Source organism: Delphinapterus leucas, chromosome 18 (genome assembly GCF_059928025.1).
Source record: "Delphinapterus leucas isolate spDelLeu-1000000601 "Yukka" chromosome 18, BTC_Dleu_Yukka2, whole genome shotgun sequence".
NCBI lineage: Eukaryota > Metazoa > Chordata > Mammalia > Artiodactyla > Monodontidae > Delphinapterus > Delphinapterus leucas.
The window spans coordinates 29,235,920-29,250,328 of NC_143146.1; the positions used below are offsets into that span (position 1 = coordinate 29,235,920).

General features: G+C 41.2%; 1 long non-coding RNA gene across 4 annotated transcripts in view; it reads left to right on the top strand.

Moving 5' to 3' along the window:
* The window catches only part of LOC149746837 (uncharacterized), a 444,764-nt gene that overhangs the window by 103,695 nt on the left and 326,660 nt on the right, over positions 1-14,409 (top strand). For all 4 annotated transcript variants that reach the window (XR_016388615.1, XR_016388617.1, XR_016388618.1 and 1 more), the window contains 2 exons: positions 11,710-11,957; positions 12,836-12,981. This is a non-coding gene — a long non-coding RNA (uncharacterized LOC149746837). The remainder of the gene's footprint in view (positions 1-11,709; positions 11,958-12,835; positions 12,982-14,409) is intronic.

Here is a 14,409-nt window from a genome sequence, read left to right on the forward strand (position 1 = left end):
CTGTCCTCCCAGTTCCCACCCTCTCTCATCACCTGCGGCTTGCTTGCCTTGCCGACCGCACCTAAGAGGCCAGCTTGGAGCAATGAGCTTCTGCGTCCTGATCCAGTGGAGTTTGCACTTTGAAAGAGAGCCCCGGGGAGAGAGCAGTGCTTATTCCTGAAGAATGGACTTTCAAACAGTGGCTTAGCAGGTGCCCCGCTTACTAGCTCCTGGGCCAATGAGATTCTTCTATACAAGGCTGCCTCTAGATGCCTGTCCTTCAGATCAGACCATCTAGGTCATTTGCTATGCAATCGGGGGTAGGGTTGGCACTGACACTAATTAATTTTAATCCTGCCTTCAGAGTAGCGGCACCCAAGAAGGGGAACTCTTGGCATTCAGCTGATTGCCCTGGGGACAGTTTCTTCAGACATTTCTGTAGTTTAATTCAGCCTCTGTCTTTAGCACAGGGCTCAGACGTTGTACTAACTATAGGGCATTGGGTGTCTTAGCTCAGCTTGCTATAACAAAATACCACAGACTGTGTGGCTTAAACAGTAGACATTTATTTCTTATCCTTCTGGAGGCTGGAAGTCCAAGATCAAGGTGCTGGCTGATTTGGTTCCTGGTAAGGGCTCAATGCCTGTCTTGCAGACAGCTGCCTTCTTGTAGTGTTATGTCCTCACAGGGCAGAGAGAGAAAGAGAGGGAGAGGGAGCAGGTCAGGGGGAGGGGGAGTCTCTCTTTGATCTCTTCTTATAAGGGCACTAATCCTATCATGAGGATGGGCAGTGATCCCACCCTCATGACCTCATCTAAACCTAATCATCTCCCAAAAGCTCCACCTCCAAAGACCATCACATTGAGGGTTAGAGCTTTAACAAATGAGTTCTGGGGGACACATTCAATCCATAACACTGGGCAAATCACATAACAGCTCTGGACCTCAGTTTCTTTATCTGCGAAACGCAGATAATGATAGGACCTACTCATAGGGTGGTTTTAGGGACTGAATGAGATGGTGTGTGCAAAACACCTGAAACTTGGTAAAGATGTAGTCACTGGTAGCTCTTTTTCTTCCATCTTAGCAATGTTTTCCAGTAGTCTGGCATGTCAGCTCAAGTACCTTAGAATCATAAAAATTTAGAGCAGAAAGAAACCCTGGAAATGATCTCATCTAGCTCTCTCACTTCTTCGATAAGGAACTGAGAATGAAAGTGTGAAAAACAGGCTTCCCAGAGCTTTAGTGGCTGCACAAGGTCAAGAACCCAGGTATTCTGAATCCCAGTCTATTGTTATTTCAACAACTTCCTTGTGCCTCAGGTACTGGTTGTTATTTTAGTTACAAAACCTGCCATTTCAGACTTCCTTTGGCAAGGAATTTGTGCTTATGAAGTAATTTTAATAAAAAGAATATTTGTCTCCTAGAAGAAAGTTGAATACCTGAGGATTTGCAGATGCGACCATCAAATGAATAGCACTTGCATCATAAACAGGCCAAATATATTCTTCTCTAAGGAAACGTAACACTAGTTCTTCTAAGCAGAGGCGACAACTTGAATAAAAACATCACATTGTCGGGCTTCCCTGGTGGTGCAGTGGTTGAGAGTCCGCCTGCCGATGCAGGGGACACGGGTTCGTGCCCCGGTCCGGGAAGATCCCACATGCCGCGGAGCGGCTGGGCCTGTGAGCCATGGCCGCTAATCCTGCGCATCCGGAGCCTGTGCTCCGCAATGGGAGAGGCCACAGCAGTGAGAGGCCTGCGTACTGCAAAAAAAAAAAAAAATCACATTGTCCTTGAGATCGTCTATTGGCAATATTAACCTTAGAAATAAGACATTTCACTTACTATCAACATGAGGCTCAAGAACCTTGTGTGACCTTATCAATGTTATGAAGAATGAGAAAGCGTATGACCTCCAGGTTTAGGTGGGGGAGTAAAGGACAGGTGAGTGTGGGATGCAGGGAATCAAGAGAGGTCAACTTTGACATTGACATTTCAGGCTGTCTCCTGGGAAGGCAAAAGGTACCCATCTTCCCCGACTTGATGCACGGACTCCTGGAGACAGGTGTGTTCCTGTTGTGCTGATGAATGGACCAGAAGTGGTCCACTCATGGACTCAGGCTAGCTCCAAGGCTAGGCTCACAAAGTGAACTTCTGCTTTCAGTCTGCGTTCCGTGTTGTATTCATAATTGCAGAGGCTGGGCTGGCTTGAGGAGACAGGTATGAAGACCCTGAATGCTACATGGCTCAGCGTAAAGGCACGTGCTGGCCTTTTTGTTTATCCCTCAATCCCCCATGAGCTTAAATCCTCAAGAGATGAATTCACTTGTGTGTGCTAACAGCGTGAAATATCAGAGCCTCCAAAGGGGAGGACTTGGAGAAAGCACCAAGGGAATGTAACTTTGTGGGGTCATTTGGCCCTAAGCCTGGCAGCTCTCCTGGCGACACACCTAACCTTCTTTCAAGCTTCGTTTGATGTAATCAGGGCAATTATTTATATGCATACAGTGTAATTGAACTACATTTCTTCCAGCTACGTCAAAGCTTAACTTCATCCTATTTCCCTCATTTCAGCTCTTGCTCTACCTTCTCCTCCCAATTCCTGTTTTTCATTTCAGAGGCTGCTTACGGGTCTACTCATTGTTGAAACAATCTGAGAAAGTGCAATGGGGCTTATCACCTGCTAGTCTTTCTTGTGTGTGATACAGTCTTGTCCTGGACAAAATGAAATGCTTTATTACCCTATTTTCTAAGGGATGAGTCATTTCTGGGTGTGTTGCCAGGAAACAGTCAATTTAATAACAAAAGTATTTGTCTTTATGTAATATGTAATATAAGAATATTTGTCTTAATATTTTACTTTATGGTCGTGCCTCATGCAGGGAGAGGATGTGACACAGGATATCCTACCAGATGAGGGGAAAGAATGCAAACCATGAGAGTGCTGATAACAAAGATAACAGAAGATGGCTTTTTTGATAATAACAACCATAATAGTATCCTTCTATATATGTATATCATTTCACATCTATTATGGTGTTTGACCTTCATGACAACTTTGTGAGGTCACTGGGAAGGCTACATTGTCTGCCTTATTTATGCAAGAGGGAACTGGAGAATGCTTAGTTTTGAATGAGTGTTCTGTTTGTGGTGGGCAGTGATGCCACATATGTAGTACAGGAGGTTTTGAAAATTCAGGCTACTACTGATTTGGAACCTAGATTCTCTCTAGACCCATCTGCGATATAACGGTCACTGCCTCCTACCAATGCCCATAACCAGAATCACATCATCTACCTACCAGCGAGAAATTAGTTTATTAATTACTATTGTTGAGTGCCTGTTATGTGCAGGTCCCCCTCCTGGATTCTAGAGAAAGATTTATAGACACGATGCTTGCTTTGGAGGTCACAGTTGGTGAGAATATTAATACTAAGGAGAGCTTCCTTTCACTGAAGTAATCAGTACTGTTCTAGATTTGAAGTTACAGAGATAAATTAGACATAATCCACATCTTCTAGGAACACATGCTTGAAGTTGAAGATAAAAGGATGAATAAGATATTCTTCCTATACTTAAAGGGTACAATCAAGTAAATGCTAATAGATATAAATAATAATACCTTCTAGTCATTGAGGATCTACTGTGTACCAGGCACTGTGCTAAATGCTTTGATTCTACCCCTTAAACATTATGCTTTGCAACTCTATCCTAATATTTAATTGGGGCTAGTGATGCCAATTACAGAGAAGGGTTTGGGGTCAGAGAGATAAAGTGAGCTGATGTTGATCACCTGGGCAGAATGTTATGGAAAAGGGATCAAGCTCAGTCTGACTCTAAAGCTTACCCTGTTTCTTCTGTACAATAATATAGAAGCCTGTTGTTTAGTAAAGTTTTATCATCAGTAAGGAACAAGTTCTCTTATATCAGCTGTATTGTTTCAGAAGCTCTAGTGATAGACAGTATAGGAAAGCACACAGGCCCCATGATGGGCAGCTCAGAAAGAAGGTGCATATTAATTAAGGTAGATTCATTGCTGTAACAAACAAATCTGAGTAAAGAATGTAGAATGGCTCAAATACAATAGAAGTTTACTTCTCACTTATATAACACCCTAAAGGGTTTGATTGGAGGCTCCTAGTGGTGATTCAGAGACCCAGGCTCCTTCTATCCTGTGGCTCTGCTGTCCTCCCCATGTGGCTTCCAAAGTGGTTGTACTTGTTGCATCAGGCTAGTGGATGGAGAAAGAACACGGATTACTGTGCATGGGAGTTTCATGGGCCAGACCTGTGAGTGCCACTCAGCCCTCACAATCCACCAATTAGAATTCAATTTTGTGGCTATAATTAACTACGAGGGAGCTGGGAAGGGAGGTCCAGCTGTGTGCCCAGGAAAGAAGAGGGAAATGACTACCAGTCACTGCCACAATATGGTCTTGCTGCACCTCAGTACCAAAAAGCATAACTAACTCGGCAGCACCACTGTGTCCCATGAAAGAGAACATGCTATTTTGGTTATAGCCTCAGCATAGTGGCCCAGGAGTTCTGGCTGGAGGATTTTGTGGAGAAAAGTAGGGAAGAGGTTTCTGAAGGAGAGAGAAGGAAAGGTGAGCACAGGAGAGATTCAGCACCACTTACATTTCTAGAGTCCTCCTCTCATCTACAAATTTACGCACTCTTATTGGCATTTAATCAGTGATGTTTCTGCATCTGACCCAGCATCTCAGTGGGGCATGGGGAGTGTCTTCTTGAGTAGATTGCTGTGGACTGTACAGAGTGATGGAAGGCCACTGGGACCTGGGCTCTCATTTTACGACCTAACGTTCACTTGGCCTTTCAGGATCAGACACACAGGACTTGGCAGTCAGCAGGTTAGGGTGGCAGAGGGATGAAGAAGTTGATCATTGGAGCAAAAACAGAACACATTATTTTTCCTTTTCCCCAGATCTCTTTCCCTCATTTCTCTTCACTGAACATGAATTTTCTCTGAGAAAATAATTGTGCAGATCTCATACCTCATGGATTCATCATCCAAGTTATGGAAAATGTCATCTAGGGACATGCTGTACAGAAGCTCCATGGGGAGAAGAGTTACAGCACCAGCCCCTGGGCACAGCCAGGAAGGGGTGACATTATTTGGGTCCCTTTTGCTTCTCCTTTCATTATGTGTCCCAGAAAGGTGCCTTCCTCTCTCTCGACTGGAAAAGTATCTGATGAAAGAATCTCTGTAAGTTCTTAGCTGTTACGTGGGGGTGGGTATTGCATTGTGTCGAGCAGCTCTTCACACATCTTCAGAACAAATCCCCAGTGACAGGATTTCTTGCTCCTCAGTGACCTGCTGGGGCTTAGAGCCTGGGCAGAGTCTTCTAGGTGCTCTCCAGAAGCTACAAATGTCTTGAGATTCATATTCTTGAGATCAGTTTTTGTTTTTTTCCAGTGACATTTGGTGATTTTATCTGAGCCCTGAGTTGGGTTTATTTTCCTATATACATGGAACAAATCACTGAATAAATGTGAAAAAGTTCTCTGCTACCCCAAATCATTTCCTTTATAGGTCTGAAATTCTCATCTGTAGACAATGTACTGAGTTAAGCACCTGGTAAATTATGATTATTCAGTGGAAGTGGTGCTAGAGTTGGAGCATTTGATCTACACTCAACAATGAATCCAGAGGTTCTTAACATTTTTGTGTTCTAGGCATTAACAGATTGACAGCACACTGCAAGAGATTGAGGGTCTCCCAACAGCACAACAAGCAAGCAGCAATTACAGTGCAATTGCTGTCGCAGTGTAGTGATGCTTCAAGGTGTCCAGGAAAGCCTTCCCCTTTCTCACACTGCTCACTAGTTTGCTCCAGTGGTGTTCATTTTGGTGGACTTATTGCTTGCCCTTCTCTCATATGCTTACAAGGCAAAATTCTTGTGTTCTAGTGAGCAGTCTTTATTTGGATCCAGATAGATTTTGTTCCTCACCTCTTATTCACAGCAAATTGTCTTCTACTCTATAGAATTTAAATTAAAATATGACAGTACATCCATGTAAGGCCCACAGTGACTGAGAACCAGTTCAAGAAAGGGTTGAATATACAAAGAGGAACACGGAATAGCTAAGCAGTAGCACAAGGCTACTTTGTACTATAGAGGGTGTTGTGGGTTGATTGTGTCTCCTAAAAAGATATGTTGAAGTCTTAACCCGCAGTACCTGTGAATGTGACCTTATTTGGGAATAGAGCCTTTGCCAATGTAATCAAGTAAAGATGAGGTCATCCTGGATTATGGTGGGGCCTTAATTTAATGACTGGTGTCCTTATAAGAGGAAGCAGGTTTGCACACAGGGACACAGAGACATACAGGGCGAGTGCCATGTGGCTGCAAGCCAAGGAACACCGAGGAATGGCAGCAAGCACCAGAAGACAGGAGAGAGGCAAGGAACGGATTCTCTCTTGGAGGCTCCAGAAGGAACCAACCCTGCCAACACCTTGATTTCAGACTTCTAGACTCCAGAGCTGCGAAAGAAAAATATTCTGTTGCTTTAAGCTACTCAGTTCGTTATGCTTTGTTATGACAGCCCTATAGGAAACTAACACGTAGGGTAATATTGAAATGTCTTCTCCTATGCTGCAGGTGTGCCTGGTATTCATGGAAACCCTGGAAATGTCTGCCGGTGGGAAAATGATTTTGGTGTAATACTGCTCCCTCTTAGAGCTAAGACAACCAGCCCTCTCTTTCTCTCTCTCCCTTCCCTCCTTCCTTCTCTATTTCTCCTAGAATCTTAAAGGTCACTCACTGGTAAAAGCATCACAATGATACATGTACTTTCTTTAAAAATGTGTGTTGACAGGGGCCTATGTTTTTCTCTTTCTTTTTCAAATGCTGTAATTTTTAGTGAGCCCTTTCTTGTCAATACTGCAGGGCTTCAATCAAATAGCACTTGAAGTCTTTCAAAGGCCTACAAGATTGAAAAAGATTCCAGCCTGTTCGAATGGGGAATAATAGGTTTCACACACCCTCCTGATTCCTATAAATATCTCCCTTCCCTTGCTGGCTAGAGCTCTGAAAGAGAAGGGCACCTGGGCTCAGAGGAGATGTGGGGGGCTTGGCAGTACAGGACAGCACGAAGGAGAGGACCTGGCATTTTGTGGATTCTATCGGTTTACTGATTATCCCAGAACCATCTGTTGAATCCAGGGTGCCTGTTAAAGTCACCCCAGCAGTCCCACTGTTGCCTTTGATATTTACAATTGAGGAGGTTGAGGTAAACCCAGTCCAATTAATAAGCATGTGGTACTTTAATCAAATAAGGATTAAGGGCAAGCAAAGACAATAATGGTACCTTTACTGATTTCTGGGAGATAATTAAATCAGACTTACAGCACAGGGAGAGAAAGGGTATTATAAGTTTATAAAAGAGAAGACCTTAAATTCTGCAACATTAAGTTAATGCTCTGCATCAACAAAGTGAAGAAATCCCCTCTTTGCTGGGTGATGTAGGGGAATCAGGATAGTAAGTAGCTATTAAAAGAGATAGCAAGGGTGAACAATGAAGTACCCTCAGCCATTTGAGTATAATAATCTACAAATATATTGAATAGTTGGATGAAATGTTCTTTAAACTTGCTGCATAAAGTACAAAATTTTTCAACACCAGGAGGTGACTCATTTCTTCACTATTGGAATTCTCACTGAAAAACCCTGTTGAGAATTTTAATTGATATTCCATTGGAGGTACTAATGAAATTTCAGAACATATTGCTAGGTATATGTGTGTGTGTATCATGCCTGAAAAAGATGTTTTCTCAGCTCTTGTCATTTCCCTGGAGAGAGCTCATGGTAGCCTTCCTGCTTGGAAATTCAACTTCCCTGGATCCTCTTTACTCGTGGATCAACTGGATGCATCTATCCATATATACTAATTGCCCCAAATGTAAATAATATATTTGATGTGTGTTCCTACTCAGTGTTTATTTCATCAGTAACTGTAATGGTCAGAGTCCTTGGGTTGCAGGCAACAGAAACTGACTTTGGGGGGCAATTTAAGAAGTGAATCTCCTGGAAATTGACCAGGAGCTCAGCAAATCAATTGGAAGACTGAGAACAGGGTTTGGCAATAGTCATTTCTTAAGGTTGCTCTGAAGGGCTCAGAATGTTTCCAGACAAGGAACAGCCATGTCAGGGAACCAGAGCTGGAAAGAATGATTTCAAGCGTTTCCTCCAGCCCAGCATCTCTCACATAAGACGTAAATCCTGGAAGACAGCAGCTGATTCCCTGGGCTTCTGACTCTTCTGAGAAAGTGTGAGGAATGCTGTTTTATTTGACTTTCCTAGTGGGAGGCAGGCACTGGATTTACTGTTCCACTAAAACAATACTACTGGAAAGATGTAATTCCCCAAAAGAAAATTCGTATTTTATAGAAAGGATAAGTGGATACCAAGCTGCCAAAAATAGTAAACACACATGCACACAGCTATCTACTGGAATAGTTTACACCTATGTATTTATATTTGATTGATTTTATATATATGCATTTGTGTATATACACAGATATTTGCCACTTTTTAATGGTACCTTGCAATGGTAGTGCTTAATTAATACTTCACAATCAAAGTTTTACGGATTTGATGTAGATTTTTGAAGGCTATGAAACACTCCTTTGATGATTCTCTTCTGGAAATAATTTTCCCTAATCTGAATGACTTCTTTAGGGTCTAGCAGAGAAGAAATGAGGGTAAAATGTATTGAATCAAAAGCACATCTGTAGATTTATGGGGTGCTTCAGTAGTGACTTGGAGATGAACAGATCATTAATTTGATAATTGTTGAAAAGGTAGATGGAAACACATAGAGAGAGAGGGGTTGAAATTACTGGACCACTGGCTTTTTAACATATGCAGGAAAGGGATCAAAAGCATGGAGGGGTATGGCTTATGATACAAAGCAGGTGGTTGGAAAGGAAGAGAAGAACGAATATGTAATCATCTAGTCTAGGTCATTTTTAAGACTTGTGAAGCTAAACTAAAAATTATCAGATTTTATACTTGACGAGTATATCCTTTGTCTTGATTTTGTTCCTATAAGAAGGAGTTAGTTGTTGTTTAGCTATATTTATGGGTAAACATCTTCATCAAATTCAATATAGATACTAAAATTTTATGTAATTAAAAAAGTAGGGTTATCACATTAAATTTATAGACAAATACAGTTGAGTTCTCTTTTTTAAAAAAGTGCTTGCTATTAAGTGATATTCTAGCATTTTGAAAACACTGACATCTGTGATCAAAAATCCTGAGTCTAAGTTGTTATGTTTTGAATCAATTTTTTTTTTTTTTTTTTTTGCGGTACACGGGCCTCTCACTGTTGTGGCCTCTCCCATTGCGGAGCACAGGCTCCGGACGCGCAGGCTCAGCGGCCATGGCTCACAGGACCAGCCGCTCCACGGCATGTGGGATCTTCCCAGACTGGGGCACGAACCCACATCCCCTGCATCGGCAGGCGCACTCTCAACCACTGCGCCACCAGGGAAGCTCCTGAATTGAGGTTTTGTCAGTGTCTTGACCTGTAAGCACTGATACACATTGTCTGCAAACTAAGTGTTTTCAGTAGAAGAGAGTAGGCATTAACTACTAGTAGAAGTTACTAATAGAGTTAAATATTATTTATTTGGGTGTACCAAAAAACAAAATGTGCTTTTCTCTATGTAATTTCCTTTTAAATCCAGTAAAGTTGTGGCTTTATTTTTTCACAATTCTGCCATGCTGGTGTTCAGTTGAGGCTAGTCTCTTTTGTTTTCCTTAGCTCTCCAGTGGTGGGTATTACTTTATTCCATCCAAGGCTGACTGTGTATGTAAGAATGACAGGATGGTCTCCACTGGAGACCAGCTTTTGCTTTACTGATATGGGGCTATATGAGCTTGTCAACCATATTAAGCCTAAAACAGGAAGTGGCAGGTAATGTATTTGGTTTCCAAGGTGAAAAGTAAACAGATTCCACATCACTATAATTTGCTTAATGAAAGAATCTTTAGCCATGGCTTTCACATATTTTGGGTAGTCTTAAAATCAGCAATGCATATATAGAAATGTGAGAAGCTCCAGCAAAATCTTAAGCAAGTGTTCTTAACATGGGATTTGTAGTTACCTGGGACCTACAGGAGGTCTGATGGAGAAACTGTTGGACCAGAAGAAGAAGTAGATCATAAGAGAGTGCTTGTACTAGAGAAAGATAAGGTGGGATAATATATTTGGGGGAGGGGTGGGCTGGGCTTCTTGCTCTCAGTTCCTTATATCATCCCACTCCCTCTGTGCTCCGTCCGACTCCTCCCAAATCCCTTAGAAATCTTCATCCATGGGGGTGGTTGCTATAGATGAACTTAAAGGCTTTTCTTCTATTATTCTTACAAAGTCTCCCTGAAGTAGGCTAATATTATCACCATTTTACAGATGAAGGAACATATGTCACTAGCCCACAGTTATAAAGAAAATGGCAAAGCAGAGATTAGAAAATTGTTCTGTGCTAAATTACCTAAAAATGATTCATGATATTCATGTGGTTAATCCCAGAGTAAGTGGTGTGAAGGTTCAGAAATATCTGGAAAATTGCACAGCCCCCCCCAAGGATTTTTTTTTCTGAAAGAGTTTCAGTGAGAAAATTCCCAGTGATCTCAGAAAATGAGAAAGAAAAAATATGCCCTCCCCACACTGGTACATTAAAAAAAATGTTTTCATACCTTAATCCAGAGAGGGTGGAACATTGGGTACTCCTGTCTTGAGATCCAGTATTTTGTAAGGTCCTATATACTTGCCGGAAATAGGTATCTAGAGTCAGGTTTCTGTAGCAAGGGACAGAAGGAGGCGTGGCCACTAGCAGGTGCTAAGATAAACTTGCAGTGTTCGTGCATTATCAGAGCATGTGATGGCTTCTCATCACTGAAGCCAAGATTAGGGTTGGCTGCCGGGCAGTGCCCTGGGGATGTATCCTTCAGGACACATGTTTGCAACCTTCTTAGGATCCTTCTTCTCTTTTGACTTTTGCTTGTGTCACTTGTCAAAAATCTAGGGCAAGTAAAAGCAGAAGTTAATTTTGTTATATTAGATCTCAGAGAAGAGAGGCTATAATAAACACTGAAGACTACTACGATGAATACTTAGCATGGTATCCTGATTCAATGTTTGATTTATTTCCTATTTTAACTCCATCTGGCACTTATGTGAGCTTCATCGAGTCATAAGTCTCCAAGCCTCAGTGATCTCATCTGTAAAATGGAGCCCTTCTTCCTGGGTCTTGACAGGGTATTTTGAAGGTAAAGATAGGTAAGGGTACTATACACAGTAGAAGCTGGGTCTACACTGAATACTTCGGTCAGACCTACAATTATAACCCAGGTCTTTCAGACCAAGTCTGAATTCCGCCTTTTGGAGTTACATGTTAGAATTACCTATCTAAATAACAATGTAGAAATGTGCAGACAGAACACCTTGTGTTTGGAACTCAGGTCTGTGGTTTTCATAGTTGGTCATTATTTCAATCTCTCCCAGTTTGTGTGGTTGCCACAGGATCACTGAAAAATGGTATCTCATGTTCTCTGTTTGTAAAAGCATCACTTACCCACCTAGGGCTTAATAAATTGAAAGTTTTACTGCTTAGAAAATATTCAGGTGTTGAGAAGCACAAATTGTACGATCATTTTCTAAAGGTTAATAGGCTTTTTCTCTTTCTGTTTTTCCTCCACAGCATCACCATCTAACATGAGGCCACTTCTCCAGATGAAGGAGAGGTTGAAGTGTCACACCCAGCATGATCAATTAGATGATGGAGAAAAGAGGCATTTGCTACCTGACCTTAATCTCCTGGGCAAGAATGCCTGAATGGGGAAGGCCGAATACAGAGAGACTCAAAGGTGGAGGAAATCAGCAGAGTATCATTTAAAGAGACACAAAGCAGTATGAATGTTGACTCATGACAAAATGGACATCCTCAGGGTAAATGCTTATTGGGTTGTATACTGGTTCACTTATTTGTTTAATTCGGAGTAACTGCAAAATGAATATAAACACCTTTAACAAAAGCAGTGTGGTAGAAAAGGAAGCAGGTACATTTTTCAAAACGTCTAGATTTTGTATCACTTAATTTGCTTAACCGAAGTGACAAGGAGAAAGATGATACAAAATATATGGGAGCTGCAGGATGTTCTATGAAGACAGAGGAGATATGACTAAGAAGGGAATATGATAGCTGACTTCCTCTATTTAAAGGCTTGTCATTGGAAGAAGGATTAGACATATTTTGGTAGGAATGGCAGAGTGGAGGGGTATAAGGACTTGGCTTTGACTTAGTGTAAGGAATGGCTTCCCGATATTTGGAACTTGACAATCATAGGAGCAGCCATGCTTAGCTTCCCATTTCTGGGTCGATGGATAACCATGGGTGTAGAGGGATTCTTGCATTAAACAAGATGACCTCAATCACCCCTTAATAGGCCTGTTCTGGAGCTTTAAATCACACTGGAGAGGTCTAAAATGATTCTGAAACTTCTTTAAGAGCAGAACTGAAGGAACTTTGGAGCTGCTCAGGCTTTGATAGAATTTGTCCTTCTCGGCAGCGTGCATGTATGTTGTAGGCCTGGGAATGGTTGCTGGTCTGCTTCAGTTATGGACAGCTGGTGTTAGCCAAGGGATGTACTGGATTAGTCGTCCCTAGTTACAATCATATGAGGTGTTTCTGGATTATTAGGTGATATCTTTTATGTTTACTCTTTCAGTTTTATATTTATTTTTCCTTTCCATTCAAGCACAACTTAATGTAAAAGCATTGTGGTTGGGAATCTGCTTCTCAAAATAAACCACTTATTTTTTTCTAGAATCCATTTTGTTGTTTGTATTTGTGGAGTTCAATTGTGAGACATCAATTTATCGTACCTGTGGAAAACTAGCAGAAGGTTCAGAGAAAAGCCATGGAAACGATGAAGAACTAGGAAAATGGAATTCAACCATGTATCCTGGAGAGGTAAGGTCGAGGATAACACTTACACTTGTTTGCATGCCTATTTTCCTAGCACAGATGCTCAGATACCTATGTGTTGATCAACTTATGTACAATTGTGGTCTTCTACTTTATGAAGGATGTTTTCTACTGAGACACGGGCATGATCAAGATGGTTACATAGTAGGTACACTAAATTTAACAAATATTTATTGGATTAACTTGAATTCAATGTTAGTTTCAGTATAAGCGTCACAGTGATAGTGAAGGTCATTAAACTTTAAAATGTGTTCCCAAGGAACACTGTGGCATCTTCATTTGAGAACATCTTTTAAATTGGTTAGCTAATTATCTGTTTAGAATAAAAGCAGAGGAGCAATTCTGAGCACTTCATAAGGGCTCATACAGTTCTTGATTTCACTTGTGCGCTTTGCTTGTGTGTAAGCAAAGCACTAAATCTACAGCACTAACTCCATAACTCAGGGGTAAAATAACGCATACGTACGATGACTAGGTAGAAAGAATCTTCTCATTTGAAATCTTGATTTTTCTCTAATCACAAAGTATATGATAATCCTACTTCTGCACCATCAAATTTTCTAATTAAAGTAATTATCACATATATGCCTAAGAGTGCCCAACATGTATTGCAAACCTATTGTCCCTAGGAAAAATTGATCCTGGGGAAGAGGAGATAGAATAAAACTTTGACTTAAAAAAAAAAAGGTAACTACGTGGAGGACATATTGTTGCAGAACAAATAGTGCCAATGGGAATTAAGAGTTTCAAGCTGGAGTATGATTATAATTATACTGTTGGAGGAACTCTCTGTGCTTTTCTGGCTGTTGAGTACTGTAGTAGACGCTTGGTGTTCACCTCTCCAGCATCCATTATCCCCCAGGAAGTTTAGCTGACGCTGATCCTACTTATACCTCCAGGTATGTAATCAGATGGTTCTGATTGGCTTAGTCTAATCTGAATATTTCCGTCTCCCTGTCCATAAGGGAAGAGCATGTAACACAATCAGGCCAGTGAGAATGTGGATTCCAGAAAAGGGCTTCTTTTCCTCTGAATGGTGTGGTGAGGCGATGTAAAGGCTGACACTACTGCAGCCATTTTGCTACTAGGAGGGAGAGCCAAGATCCTGTCAAGATGAAGCTGACTAGCTCTTTGTTCTTCAGTTTCCTCATCTTTAAAATGCATATGATAATAGCACCTTTGTCTGGGTTTGTTGTGAAATTAAATTGTTTAACTTACACATAAGATGCTTAGAATAGGAAGCACCAATAAATGATAGTTTTTATTAGTAGATAGAGTGTATTTCCTCTACTTTAACAAAAGCATCATTTCCCCTCCCTGAGCCTAATGTAATAATTTTTAGGGCCTAAGCTGTCTGACTAATTGTATTTAATTCCTTATGTTTTTCCCCTCTTAGGTGAGCTCTATACTTAA